This window comes from Pteropus vampyrus, unplaced genomic scaffold (assembly GCF_000151845.1).
Source record: "Pteropus vampyrus isolate Shadow unplaced genomic scaffold, Pvam_2.0 Scaffold77, whole genome shotgun sequence".
Taxonomy (NCBI): domain Eukaryota; kingdom Metazoa; phylum Chordata; class Mammalia; order Chiroptera; family Pteropodidae; genus Pteropus; species Pteropus vampyrus.
The window spans coordinates 3,540,183-3,555,060 of NW_011888858.1; the positions used below are offsets into that span (position 1 = coordinate 3,540,183).

The following is a 14,878-nucleotide window of genomic DNA, read 5'->3' on the forward strand; positions in this document are numbered from 1 at the left end:
TAAGAGAGCCAGATTAGCAATCCCCACCTGTATGAAAGGATATCATATGAATGACATATGATATGAATATCATATGATCCTTAGATTGGATATGCAATAACAGAAAAAGAGAGGAATTGAGGATAACACCAAGATTTTAATTGACATATGATATGAATATCATATGATCCTTAGATTGGATATGCAATAACAGAAAAAGAGAGGAATTGAGGATAACACCAAGATTTTAATCCTGAGCAATCAGAAGAATGCAGTTATCATTATTTGATGTGAAGGCTGAAGAGAAGCATATTTAACAGCTAAGAACAGAAACTTATTTTTTGACATGTTAAGTTAGACATCCAAGTAAAGATGCTGAGTGGGTTGGTGGATCTATAAGCCTGCATTTCAGAAGGGAAGCTAGGGATGGAGATATAGGTTTGGGAGGTAACAGTATAGAGATGGTACTAAAAACTATGAGATTTGATGAGACCACTAGGAAAATGAGTGTGAATAGGAAAGAGAAGAGGTCCAAGAACAGAGCCACAAGATATTCCAGCATAACAAAGTCTTGGCCAGGAGGATGAGGTAGAACCAGCAAAAGAGGCTGAAAAAAAGCAGCAAATGAGATAAGAGAAAAACCATGAGAATGTGGTATATTGGAAGGCAGATAAAGGGAGTGCTTCAAGGAGAAGATAGTAGTCACCTTGGTCAATGTTATGAATAGAGCGACTACAATATGGCTGATAATCAGACCTGGCAAAGTAAAGATCACTGGGGATCTTAATAGGAGCAGCTTCAGAATGGGAAATGCCTCATCAGGTGGGTTCAAGAGAATGGGGAGACAGATGGTCGGAGACGGTGAGCATAGGTGACTTTTTCAAGGAATTTTGTGACAAAGGGAGAAGAAAAATAGGGTGGTAGTTGGAGGAGATTATGGGATCAACAGAGATTTTGATGAGAGAAATAACAATGTTTATATGATGATGGATAAAGCTAGTACAAGTGTAAAAATTTAAAACTAGACGAAACCTGGCCAAAGTGGTTGAGCTCTCATGCCCTACCACTTGTCAACTATCCCAAACAAGAAGAGAGTGAGGTGCCTTGCATCTCCAAGGCGAAGATGTTTCCTACTTTACTACCCCAGCAGGAGGAAAGAAGATTTTCTCCTTGATCAGCAACAATTCAACCAATGAGAGACTGTCACAACTCAGCCAAAGAAAAGCCACTATATTTCAAACTGCTGGTTTTCTTCAATGGATTCTTTGTAACAGTCCCTCCCAGTTCCTCCCTTTCTTCTGTAAAAAAAGTTCCTCGCCTTTGCTCTCCAGACCTGCCTATGGTTTTGCTATAGCTTGCATGTCCCAAATTGAAATTCTTTGCTGTTCCCAAATAAACCCATTTTTGCTGGTAAAATAACTATTTTTGTTTGTATATTTGTTTAAGGCAATATGAGAAAAAAATAATGCATGAAAGAGAAGGAAAAACTGCTATAGCTGTGATCTCAACTATTGAGAGGAAGAGAATGTGCCTCCTTTTGGGCTAGCTCCTCCTTCCAAGTCTCTTTAATATTTTCGAAAGGTGTTTGTCTAAGGCCATGTCACCCTGAACAAGCCCAATCCCATCTGATCTCGGAAGCTAAGCAGGATCGGGCCTGGTTAGTACTTGGATGGGAGACCTAGGAAGATCAGGTGTTGTAGGCGTAAAAAATAAAAAAAAATAAGAGATCGTAAGCTGACAAGGTCCTTGCAATCTGTGAGGTCCACCAAAGGTTGCCTCACCTAAAAAAAAAAGGTGGTTTTTATCTCTACTTATCCACCCCCTCCGAACCCCCCACTGTCACTCCAAATAATAGAGCGATGAGCTACAAAGTTTTCAAGACTTAAAAAATACTCTCATTTTAAACATAATTAAAATAATACATGTTTATTATAGAAAACTTAAAAATTAAAAATATATATAAAAAAGAAAATGAAAGTCATACATTATCCTTCCATCTAGAGACGACCACCCTCAATATGTATACTTCTACACATGTATTGTACAAAAATGGTATCTTATTAGATATGTAGTTTTACAACTTCTTTTAGAAGGAATAATAAGCTCGGGTGGTTTTCCTGCTGATTAATATTCTGATACAAAAACTTAATGACTGTATAGGATTTCAGTTCATATGTGTACTAATTATTCATCCAATTCCTGTTACAGAAAATGTAACTTGTTTCCCTTTTTCACTATTAGAAACAACACTAGGATGAATACCATTTTAACTATATCTTTGTGCGAGGTCATGACTATTTATTTCTTATGAACAAGATCCTACAATTGGGTCATGATACCTTACATAGGTCAAAGAGTATGCAAGATTATAAGGCTTTTGGTACATATTGCCAAGATGTTCTCCAGAAATATTTCATCAGTTTACCTTCCTCTCAGCAGGATATAATGCCCATTTCCCCAAACCATCTTTCTTACTGTTATTATTAAAAAGTCTTTGCTTTAGATGACTTACTGAGATTTCTTCTGACCCTTAATTTGTGTTTTCATGGTGAGAATGAGACTGTTTTCATTTGACTTTTTCTATTACTTAAGTGGACTGTTAGCCTCTGGCAAGAGGGTTTCAGCCACCATTTTTAAACCACTGGAGGACCTGGGCCCATAACAGCAAGCGAAGGCCAAAATGGTTTTAAGTCAGAAAATATTGGACTGGGGGCCATTTGTCTTGTCCTTGGGTATTACTCATATCCCTGGGCTGAAGGCACCTCATCTGTCTTTCTTCCAGCTCTAAGTTTCTACAATCCTTTGTCTTCCTGTGTCAGGGAACATTCCTGCTAGCACATCCTCAGTATATGTGGACAGGAAGGTCAATGCAAAGTCAAGAATAGTTGGACAGAATTCTTCTGCCTTGTTATCCTTTCCTTGCAAACGTATATCCTTAATAGAAATTTGAGTTCTATCTTTGTCTTTGTTCAAGCTGATAGAGATCTTTCAATTCAACTCAAATAATATTTATTGAGCAGCTCTATGGTTCGTGGTGACACACTAGGCATAATAGAAACCCACATCCATTTTTCCTGGTAAGGTCTTTTTCTTTTCTTTGTCTATGGTAAACCCTTGTTCACCCACCAACATTTCCTATTTGGTCTTCTCTCTAAAGGATTTGAAATATCATGACTGTCGTCATTTTCCTGCTTCTGTGGCAGCATGAATCACTGGCTGGTTCTAAGTCTGATTATTTGACAATGAGATTACAGTAAACAAGAACTCTTGATAACATGGGTGAGAAGTTTCTTCTTTGACAGCCCCGTTATATAAAATGCATTGTTTTGACCATGAGCTCACCTTTAAAACAATGGCTTATGGTGACAAAAAAAAAAAAAAACTTTGGGTAACACCTGAATAAATGAGACAATGTTTGGTAACTTTCTGGTTTATACAGCATTTTTAGGAGCTCCAAAAGTTGTCTTGTTTTCTCTTTTGCTCAGAGCTCATTTAAGATTCTTGTAAACAAGACCACAATGAGTTCACCCAGAGAGGGAAAACATTTTGGCTTTTGAGCAGATTTTTAGCCCTTCAGGGAGGGGTGGGGAGCAAAACTCTGAGTCTTAATAATGGAAAACTGAGTCTGTTGCTTAATGCAGCATTAGAACATAGTTTGTGGGAAAATCACCTGTATTTTTTTTATGCTGTTTAAACACACAGATATGCATATGTGAATACACTGATACATGTACAGATACATGCTCAAATAATGCCACAGTGTTTTTAACAAAAACATATGGAGATACACACACACACACACACACACACACACACACACACACACACATTTGTTTTTTAAATGCGAATTGCATCTGCAAAATTATATAATCTTTTCTTAAGGAGAGGAGCGTGCATGGAGCATAGAGATTTTGGAGTTACTCTCTCTTCTGCTTCTTTATAGCACAAGCCAGTGATTGTCATTAGCACTGAGCAGAGGAGCCTGTGCCAACGGGTGACAGAATAGAAAAGTAATCCCCAATGTCAGCTGCTGGGTGCGATGCCACAAAGATATATACCCTCTGTGCCTGCCAGGCTTGTCTCTCTGTTCTGGAAAGTGGAATCCAGTGATAAATGTCAATACACTTATGTTGCCACATGGAAGAGAGCTGTAGCTGTCTGGATCACAAACAGAAGTGGCAGATCTCAAGATGTGGGTGCCAGATGGCACTTAGGAGCTGGGCACGTGGGATGTTGCTGAGGGAGGTTTTATTAGCTGATACAAGTGGCCTGGCACCGCTGGGTGCCACCTCGCTCCCTCTGGGGGTTCCCTATAGAGCACATTATCCAATTTGCTTTTAGATTAGATATCCATTAAGTATACAGCATCCCCTCCCTTCTTTAATGGATTTGTTAGGATGTATTTGGTGGGGTCTTGGCTAAGGGGTGCCACCAAAATCTGTAAATGGGAGGAGAATTTTGTGGCAGTAAAGCCTTGCATAGTGAAACTGTCTCATCAACAAGGCAAATACATTTTTTTAATGAGTGATGACATTTGTTTCACTGTATAATTGGGCTTGAGTGGCAAGTGAGGTGTTACCTGCATCGACTTCTAACTTTATTGAAATCATGTCTTTGGGAAGAATGTTTGGCAGTACTACAGCCAAACAAACAATCTCACTTTCCTTTTTCTATGGGGGGAGGATGGGGAAGAAATACCTTTACAACAGGGTTTTAATTCAAGCAATTTAACTCCAGGACTCACATTTTTAAATCACCACTATGTACTACTCAAGTACTATGCCACCTTGCATACTTCAGGGCAGTGGGTGTGGTTTGAAAAGGCTTTTAGATAAACATTTTATGATTTTTGGAGTCATCCCACACTCTCTATATAAACTCCTGTATTAGTTACAGAACTACTTCAATTCTCCAGGGTCTATTTTGGGTCAGAAATGACCAAGGTCTTGCTATTAGCAGCCTCAGCATCTACCTGGGACCTTAGATATTCAGAATCACAGCACTAGAAATAATGAATTTGAGTCTGCACCATTGGCAAGATCCCCAGGTGACTCAGGTGCATGTTAAAACTTTAGAAGCACTGGTATAAGAGGGAATGAGAGCCTTAAGGAGCATAGTTCTGTATCTCAAACACATGCTGGGATCCCACAAAACTTTAAAAAGTACTGAGGCCTGTAGGCCACCTCCAGAGATTCTGATTTGCTTGCAGCCTAGACATTAGGAATTTTAAAAGCTCTCCAGATGATTCTAAAGTGCAGCCAAAGTCTAGAGCTGGAGATGCCTTGCAGTCCTCAGCAACTCCTCTGGGTTCACCTGCATCCCCACACTCAGATATGTGAATCTGCCTCTGGGTTTGGGAATTAAAAAATCCTCAAAAGACTATTCACCCTATAGCTAATGGTAGTTATTTTCATCAGTAGAGCAGTAATTGTAATAGGACTAGCATTGTTCAGACAGGACTGGCCTGAAAAGCTCTTTCTGATCCCACCATAATGATTTTTCCTTCTCTTTTTAGTCACATGTAAAATAAGCCAGCACTTACCCTGAAAGAAGAGGAGGCTTCAGATGTGATGCTAATTACCCTGATCCTCCTTGTTTGGAAGAGATGTCCTTGGAACTGCAAGGCCCAAGTGTTATCTCAATTCAGCAGAAAGGCAAGGCCTATGTGGCAAAGGATTTGACAGTGAAGAAGAGTTGAGGCTTGAAGTAGATGGCCGTCTTGTCCTTGAGACAACTATGTCCAATCCACTGGCCAAGAACTTACCAGTGACCCTGCCCTTGCAGTAGAGCTATGGGTTGTAATTAAAACATAGAAACTGGCTGTCTAGATCAAGGAATTTATTTATGTTCTTATTTTCATGCAAAAAAGTAAGTTCTGAGAGGGCAGGTGTTTTGTTATACTCTGTGGTATCCTCGGTGCCCAGTACCCAACACACAGTAGGTGATTTGCAAGCATTTGCTAATGACCACTGGAGAAGGTGACCATCATTCTTACCATTCACTGAATATTCTCTGGGTTTCAGACATTTTACAAACATTGTCTTATTTAGTCTCATGACAGTCTTAAGACATAGACTTTTGTTTGTTTGCTTTTAATTCTTCAGTGAAGTTAAATAATTCATCCATTGGTTGTTACTCTGTAGTGAGTGGCAAAACCTGGATTCATTCATCCAAAACATATTTACTGAGTATCAGAAACTATCCTGGATATTTCGGCTACATCAGTGAATAATACAGAAAAGACCCCTTACCTTTGTAAATTCAAGGGAACATGTAATAAGTAAACGATATAATATATTAAATAGTGTTAAGTGCTATGGCAAAAATAAAGATCAAGGTAGAGAATTAGGAGTATCAGAGAAGGGTAGGGTGGTGATGGGCAGTAATGATGGTTAGTTTTATGTGTCACCTTGGTTAGGCTACAGCACCTAGGTATTTAATCAAACACTAATCTGGGTATTTCTTTGAAGGTATTTTGTAGATGTGGCTAACGTCTAAAATTAATTGATTTTAAGTAAAGATGATTATTCATGGTAATGTGGATGGGCCTCACCCAACCAGTTGAAGACCTTAAAAGCAAAAACTGAGGTTTCCAGAGAAGAAGAAATTCTGCTTTGATACTACAACCATAATACCTGCCTAAGTTTTCAGTCTGCTTGCCTCCCCTACAAATGTGGGACTCAAGACGTGATAGCAACACCAACTTCTGCTTTGGTTTCCAGCCTGCTGGCCTGCCCTATGGATTTTGGATGTGCCAGCCCCCCTGCCCACCAATTCCTTAAAATAAATGTCTGAGACCCTGACTGATACAGATTATGGTACTGAAAGTGGGGTGTTACTATAAATGTATAAAATGTGAAAGTAGCTTTGGAATTGGGTAATGGTAGATGTTAGAAGAATTTTAAGGTATATTACAGAAATTGTTTTAAAGAGGTTGTTGGTAGAAATATAGTCATTAAAAGCAATTTTGTGAAGACACAGAAAGAAATGAAATTTTTAGAGAAAGCTTCTATCGTTTCTGAAAAATACATATATTATTATGAACAAAATGTTGCTACAGATATGCATGTTAAAGGTGAGGTCTCAGATGGAAATGAAGAGCATGTTATTGGACATTGGAGGAAAAATGTTCCTTGTTGCAAAGTGGCAGAAAACTTGGCTCAATTCCAGAGGCCCCGAGGGACTTTAGGCCAGAATATCATTTTAATGTAAAATAGAATTGCCTGTATGCCAAAGCCCGTGGGTTCTGCATAACTGATGCTTCCCCCCACTGCCCATAATTAATTATTCATGAACAAAGTGGAAAAAAGAGGTAGAGTTGCATAGTAGTTAAACATTGTAACAGTTACTTTTTATTTGTCAACTTGATTGGGCCACAGAGTGCCTAAATATTTGGTCTAACATTATTTTGGGTGTTTCTGTGAGGGTGTTTTTGGACAAGATAAACATTTAAATCAGCAGACTGAGCAAAGCAGATTGCCCTCCCTAATATGGGTGGGACTCATCCAATCAGTTGAAGGCCTGAATAGAACAAAAAAGCTGACCCTCTCATGAGTAAAAGGTAATTCTTCCTGTCTGACTGCCTTTAAACTGAGACATCAGCTTTTTTCCTGCCTTTGGACTCCAAATGAAGCACCAGTTCTTCCTGGATTTCGAGCCTCCTGGCCCTTGGATGTGAACTATGCCATTGGCTGCCCTGCTTATCAGGACTTCAGATCAGACTGGAGCTAAACCATTAGCCTTTCTGGACCTGCAGCTTGACTCACCCTGCAGACCTTGGGACTTGCCTGCCTTCATAGTTGCATGAACCAATTTCTTATAATAAATTTCTTTGTACACACACACACACACACACACACACACACACACCCTATCGGTTCTGTTTCTCTGAGGAACTCTAATACAAGCATGTTTACTTTGTGGTTAAACTTGAGTTCAAACCTCAACTTCGCCACTTACTTAATCAAGAAGCCTTGGATTAGGTATTAACCTCTCTAAACTCAGTTTCCACAACAGAAAAATGAAGGCATTGAAAGAATCTCAATGACAAGGATGTAAAGTGACTACAAGATAACCCTTATAAAGCATTACACCTGGCCTAAACCAAATTCTGAATAAATAGTTACCATTTTCATTAGGGATAATAATAGAAATAGTTGTGAAGATGTAAGGTTCAATACTGGGTCTTTCATTAAGCAGCAGTGTCCTCTTGGGCACGTTATTTGTCTGGGCCTCTGTTTCCTCATCTGTACAATGGCAAGAAGCTAGAGCAGTTCTACTGGTCTGCAGTCTGCTGCCAGTAACCCTTACTGGCCAATGACGATGAATCCAGAGAAACAAATAGTATGCATTTAGAAACAGAATAATTTCATGCCTTTTGAAATTCTAATAATAAAAGTTTGTTTTTATTTTGTATGTCTTTTTATTCATTATTCTTAAAATTTATTTTTATTATATTTTCAAAAGTACCAGTCCACCACAGATTAAGGGGAGAAAAACCAACTGGTCCTTCAACACAGCTAGTTTGAGAACTCTCTTAGATCAGTGCTTCTCCAATTTTAATGTAGAAAGGGAACCTGGGAACTCTGTTAAATGTGCAAATTCTGATCCAGGAGGTCTGGGGCAGGGACAGAGATTCTGCATTTTTGACAAGCTCATGAATGGCACTGATATTGCTGGTCCATAGGTCACATTCTGAGTGGTAAGTCCCTAGATGGCTTCTATTACCACAGACTGATTAATTAATGTCCTTCCTTTTTACAAAATGGAATTATGGGAGTATGAAAAAATTACAATGACTTGTGAGATATTCTAAACTTGTCCTTTCTTTGAGACTGTTACATACTTTGTTCAACTTTCTAAAAAGCTTTACTATGGCAGTTCAGTGATAGTCACCAAGAAGTTTCCCATTTTTATCTAGAAACTTCAAGGCTAGATAACTCTACCTAGATCACTAAGTCTTTAGCATTGGGATTATAGAAATGTATTTTTATATGGTTTGATTAGGGCCAATGATTTTTTTATAAAGACAAATTGTCCAGATGAGCCATTGCTCCAGTCAGGGCATCTGTCCTTTGAATGACAGGAGTCTCATTTAGCCATCAAAGGGGTCTCATGCTAGACTCTCAACACAACTAGCAGATTTGACCTTGGAGGAGAATATGAGACCCAGAGGAAGGTGTAGATGAACGGTGGCTAATGAAATGCCTTAAAGTGTATGTAGATGGGGGCAGGAGTGGAGTGGGATTGTCACTCTTTCCTGCAGGTTCTAATTATGAAATTTGCTAAACAAAGCATGAGTTTCATAACATGAAGGAGCAGGAGGTATGGATGCTGCTATTGGAGCTTGAGCAGTGGAAGAGAGGTGCCTGACAGGAGCTATAGACACAGTACCCGGCCACTGCCAGAATCTGAGCAGACTGAGTAAGGGTGAAAGTGTCAATAAATACCCCAGGCTCTCTTTTACCTTTTAGTCTCCTTACTGGTGGCTTCTATTGGCCAAATTAACTGGCAGCCAGATGGCAAGTGATCCTGAGTTTTGCTGTCTGTGAACATTTGTCTCTTGAGGCACAGAACAAGGCAGGGCGTGGTGGAGAATAAATTTAGAAAGTCACATGAAAAATAACCAGCACAGACCCTGCATTATTTAACCTGATCCCCCTTGATCTCAGGCTTCTTATAAAATTTCATACACACACACATTAAAACCACTGCAGAATTACACACCACACTGAGTTGGCACCACATAATACAGGACATACTGTGCAATAAAGGAGTTATTAGAGTTGAGTTGGTTCAATCCAAGGTACCTTTCTGGAATGGCTTTGAGGTGAACTCATAAGAAGATGAGAGACATGAGTTGGGAGAAAAGAGAGAGAAAAGCATCTGGAGGCTGAGATAATAGTATGAGTAGCTTTGTAGGTGCGAAGAGGGAAATAAATGCCAAACAAACCGGGTGGTAGAGGACATCAGGGACTAATCTCAGTGGCACAGAGGGGGCTCTTGAATATAAGGGTGTGACATAATGTAGAGAGAATGATGATGATGATGATGACAATGATGATGATGATAATGATAGCTGTGCATTGGGTAAAGTAGGAATAAATCATCTATAGTAATTTTTCACATACATCATGTCATTTATGCCTCACAGCAATCTGATGGGGATGGGTAATAGAATTATCTTTATTATTTTATAAAAGAAAAAACTGAGGGCCAGGGAGAAATTGCCTTGCCAAATGCGATAGACAATGTTATTGTTTAAAAATATTTTTATCACTCCCATGGGGATTCTCTTTATCACTTCCTCCTTACCACACGACTTTCTGATTATACTTGTCCCATTGATATCAAGCTTGGTTATATGACTCACTTTAGCCAATAAAATGAGAGTGAAAATGACATTTGCCATTTGCAACCAGAACCTTTAAGATTCATTGCTCCTTTTCCTTTCAACAGAGGCTATTCTACCAATCTGGGACTTGGAGTAAAGAGGACCTGAATAGATCTATAGCAAATAACACACAACGAACACACAATGAGAGCAAGAAATATTTGCTCTGATATTGTAAGCCATTGAGATGTGTGAATTATTTGTTAATGCAACATAACCTAGCCTATCCTAACTGATTAACCAGGGATACCAGTCTCCTCCTGGTTGAAGTATTCAGAATATTGATTTTTAGTTTTCATTATACTTGACCTCTCTATCATATTTAATACTTGACCAATCCCTCCTTCATGAGATATTTTTCTTTGTGGCTTCTCCTGGTGTTCCTCCTTTTCTGAGTGTTCTGTGCCTGGTACTTCTTGAATCCCTTTGGGGTGTCTCTACCTCGGCTCCCTCCTTCCATGTCAATATTCACCAAAATTCTGGCCTTGGACCACTTTATATATCACATAGTCTCTGGGAAATGACATTCATGCTCCTGGCTTTATCAGTAAATGGGTGAGTTCTATAGGAATTAGAGTGGGAAATGGGAGCAACTTTTATTTATGACTTTGATATCAGAGCTGTAGGGAAGTATTATGTGATCATGTCTAAGAGAAAGAGTGAAGGGAACACTACTGGATCATCAAACAAAGACGTTCAAGGTGAGCAGAGCTGAGCTGTGGAACCAAGTGAGGATAGAGAATTGAGAAGGTTGAGAGTGAAAGTGAGCCTGCCCTTCATTTGCCTCCTTAGTATGTCAGACGCCATGCTGAACCATAGCTTCTAAATCCTGGACAATTTCTGGAATGTTGGTAATGTCAGGAGGTGAGAAATGTGGAGAAGGAAGTAGTAAGAAGGAACTGTAATTAATTTTTTTTAAAAAAATGTGTTTTCACTAAAAGAGTTGAATTCTGCAATGGCTGGGCAGGTGGATCCATTTGTCATCTGCAGGTGAGGACAGCACAGGAGTTCCTACAGTGAGAAGTTGGCATCTCTACTTGCCCATGTTCTGTAGGCAAGGGGGTGCAGGTACACAGGTGGATGCAGACATGGAAGGCATTGATTAATACCTCAAATTGTGCATGCCCTAAGCTAGTCTTATTATTTTTCCCCAACCCCAACCCATTTTTTCTTCTGCATTCTTATTCTCAAGAGGTATTTGAAAATGTGGGGAGTCACATTTTGGATGTCACAATGATTAGAAAATACTACTGGAATTTAACGGATTGAAGCCAAGGATGCCAAATAGTTTAAAATGCACAAGAGAGTCCCATACACAAAGAATTGCCCTGCCAAAAATGCCATTAGCACCTCTATTAAGAAACTCTAGATGAATGTCATCATTCGATACCCAAATGCCCAAGATAGGAACCTAGAAGTCAACTAAGGTCCCTTCCTCTTTCTTCTCCTCTCACCCAGCTAAACTGTCACTGAGTTCTATTAATTACACCCCCTAAATATTTCTCAAATCAATGTCTTTCTCTTCATTTTCACAAGAGTCTTCCTCTTGTTTCTAAACTAGGCTGCAAACTCTAGCTAGCAGAAATCTTGCCTGCCAAATGTGTGCCAGACCCATATTTATGCCACCAAATATTTATTGAATGAATGAATTTTAACTCCCTCTACTTCTTTCTCTTCCTTAGCCAGAGCAAGCATTCTAAAATGCATGTCTGATTGTGCTACTCCTGTTTTCAACCTCTTCATTTGTTTCCCACCATTTTCAAGGTAAAAATCAAACACTTTATTATAGAACACAAACTCCTAGCCTTACCTTCTTGCATTATCTCCTGCCATCTTCTATAAGAACCTCTGCTCCAGCTGTTTTGAAGTGTCGTGGATTGTGCTCTGTGTCAGTGCTCTTCTTCTCCTTCTCTAAATAGTTAATTTATAATTCTGAACCCAACCAAAGTGTGATTTCTTTCCCTGCTGCCCCTCCCACCAACAGTTAGACCTTTGCTATATCTCCATAACCTTCTAGCCTCTTATCACACATCTCTATTACATTGTGCAGATATTGCTGTCCTTACTAGACTGTGGGATCCTTGCAACTCACAGGCAGGCATTGTGTACTTCATTTCCTCATATTCTTTGTCTTGCACTGTCCTTGACTCAGAGTCACCCAATCAGTGCTTCTTGCATGTATGAAGAAATTAGCGAAGGTCACACAGTCTATAAGTGGCCAAGCTGATCTCCATCAGATCTTCAGCCTCCAGTGCACTCCACTGTCTCTCATGGAACTTGAAAACTAGGTCAGTTGTTGGACTGATGCATTAATTCTGAAGAAATGGAATATTAATGAAACTGGAAAACAATAGAGTTTATTCAATTTTCAAAAACATCTATTGAGCACTATGTTTAGGAACAGAGATAAAAAATATTTTGATGGAGGGTATAAGAGATATAAGAGATGGATTTTGTGTGGCTGCGGCAGATGAAGGCACATCAGTAGGGGGATCCCAGAGTTACATGGGGACTATCCTAAGAGCGAGTGCTCAGAGGGAAGGTGGTCTGGCTGCAGGGATTCAGTAAATCGGGTAAGGTTAGAATGCATGTTGACCACCACTAAAATAGCCCTAAGGACTTCTGTGCAGCCTGTTTACCATTCTCTTTCTCCTGTCACTCTATGGAAAATATTGATGAGCTACCAAATAAAAAATGTCTAGAAGGTATAGCCAAGTTTTCTCTCACCGTGGTCATCAGCCAGAAAAAAAGGAGCTGGAGTTCCAGGAGGAAATCTTGTATTACAACTTGTTGTTTATCAACAGTGCCACCTGGCACTGGTTTCTGTAAAAGGTGGGAAAGGGAGCTACATAAATAGCAGCTTGTTACTTCAAACATCTGGATGGTATGAGTGGGCAGGGGAAGTCAGTAAGCTAAGGGCCCAGAGGTCATTGAAAATCTAGGACCTGGAATCTTGATAGCATCTGAGTAGTGGGAACTGCATCCTCCAGTTCATGGGCCCATCGGGACTCCTCCAAGGGTGAGGAGGCAGGAAGCAGGAGCACAGAAGCCAGATGCAGAGAATACTCTGATCTGCAAATATCACGGGGCCTTCCTGCCTTCTGCTCTGGATCACCATAAGTGACCTTAGCGGCTTAAAAAATCACCTCAAGATTTTGACAGGTGCTCGGAAATAGCAGGATGATGACAAACTGGTGGGACTACAAAGCCCAGTGCTGGTTAAAAACTAGACTTAGGCAAAGGGATGGATGCTTTTGAAGGCAGTGAACAATGCTGACTAACAGAACCTCGTGGAAATGTGCAAATCAAGAGTTAATGAAAGCCAGCCAAATCAGCAAAATGTCACAGCCCTATTTTAACATTCATTCTGATTTCCTCACTCAAGTTTTACTAGGACAATGGGACACACCATAAAATGAATTTCAGTGGAGAAAATAAACTTCATTTGTTACTAAATATGTTGCTTTTGGAAAGTTTGTGTTTATATGATTTTTTTTCTAAAAATATAATGATCTCAGATCAGTTTGGTTACTCAAGTCTGGATATATAAAATGTTATTTCAATTATTTTGTGCAAGACAGACTGAAGGAAAACAGCACTCTGCTAAAACTTTAAAGTCCTTAACAGAAAGCATATTTTTAAATTACTTTATGCTTTATTATTTGTTCTGGAACTTCCGAAGATTAAAACTCACACCTGATTCCTGGATTTGGTTTAGCTTTGCCTTTGAAGTCCAATCCTACAGGCTTTCTATCTGTGCATTTCTCTTACCATGGGTTAAACTCCTCTGAGAGTCAAAACTAAGTCCTGAGCAAATCACTGTGAAGTCTTTTGCTAGGGCCTGAGAAAAAAAAACATTTTTAATAGAAAATTAGAAGAGGGAGGATATTTACTAGTTTTGTGAGCATTGAGTTGGATCTTTAAAAGTCAGGAAAAATATGAAGGCCTCGAATTTCATTGTAATGTCAGTAGTAAGCAAGTTGTCTTAAGCGGAAGCTCAATTAAAAAGACAAACCTTGGAACACACTTTGTGGAAGGCCAGGAGATTTAGATTCTGCCAGTCCAGGAAGGAAAGGATTCCAAAGATAAAGGGCATCATCGCAAACATCTTGTTTCCAACTGCCGGGAGTTCTCCATCAGGAAATAAACAGGAATGTGCTGCTTCAGAGAGAGAGAGAGAGAGAGAGAGAGACAGACAGACAGACAGACAGACAGACAGACAGACAGACAGATAGAGACAGACAGAGACAGACAGAGAGACAGAGAATGTCTCTAAGATAACCATTAGCACAAGCCCCTAGAATCCAGCTGTTTTGGTTTCCAACACCTCCAAAGAAAATCTAGGTCCCGCAGATGCTAAATACATTAAAGAAGAGAGAGGCTAATATTTCCTTTGCACTCCTCTTGCTCCACTTTTACTTAAAAATAAACTTAGTTTTATTCTTTGGTTCAGAGTCTGCCACAGACAACTGTTCCTGGTGTGTAGGCAAAAAAAAAAAAAAAAAA

General features: G+C 39.5%; 1 pseudogene; it reads left to right on the forward strand.

Moving 5' to 3' along the window:
• Window positions 1-1,566: 1,566 nt before the first annotated feature.
• Window positions 1,567-1,682, forward strand: LOC111741413 (annotated as a pseudogene).
• Window positions 1,683-14,878: the final 13,196 nt, after the last annotated feature.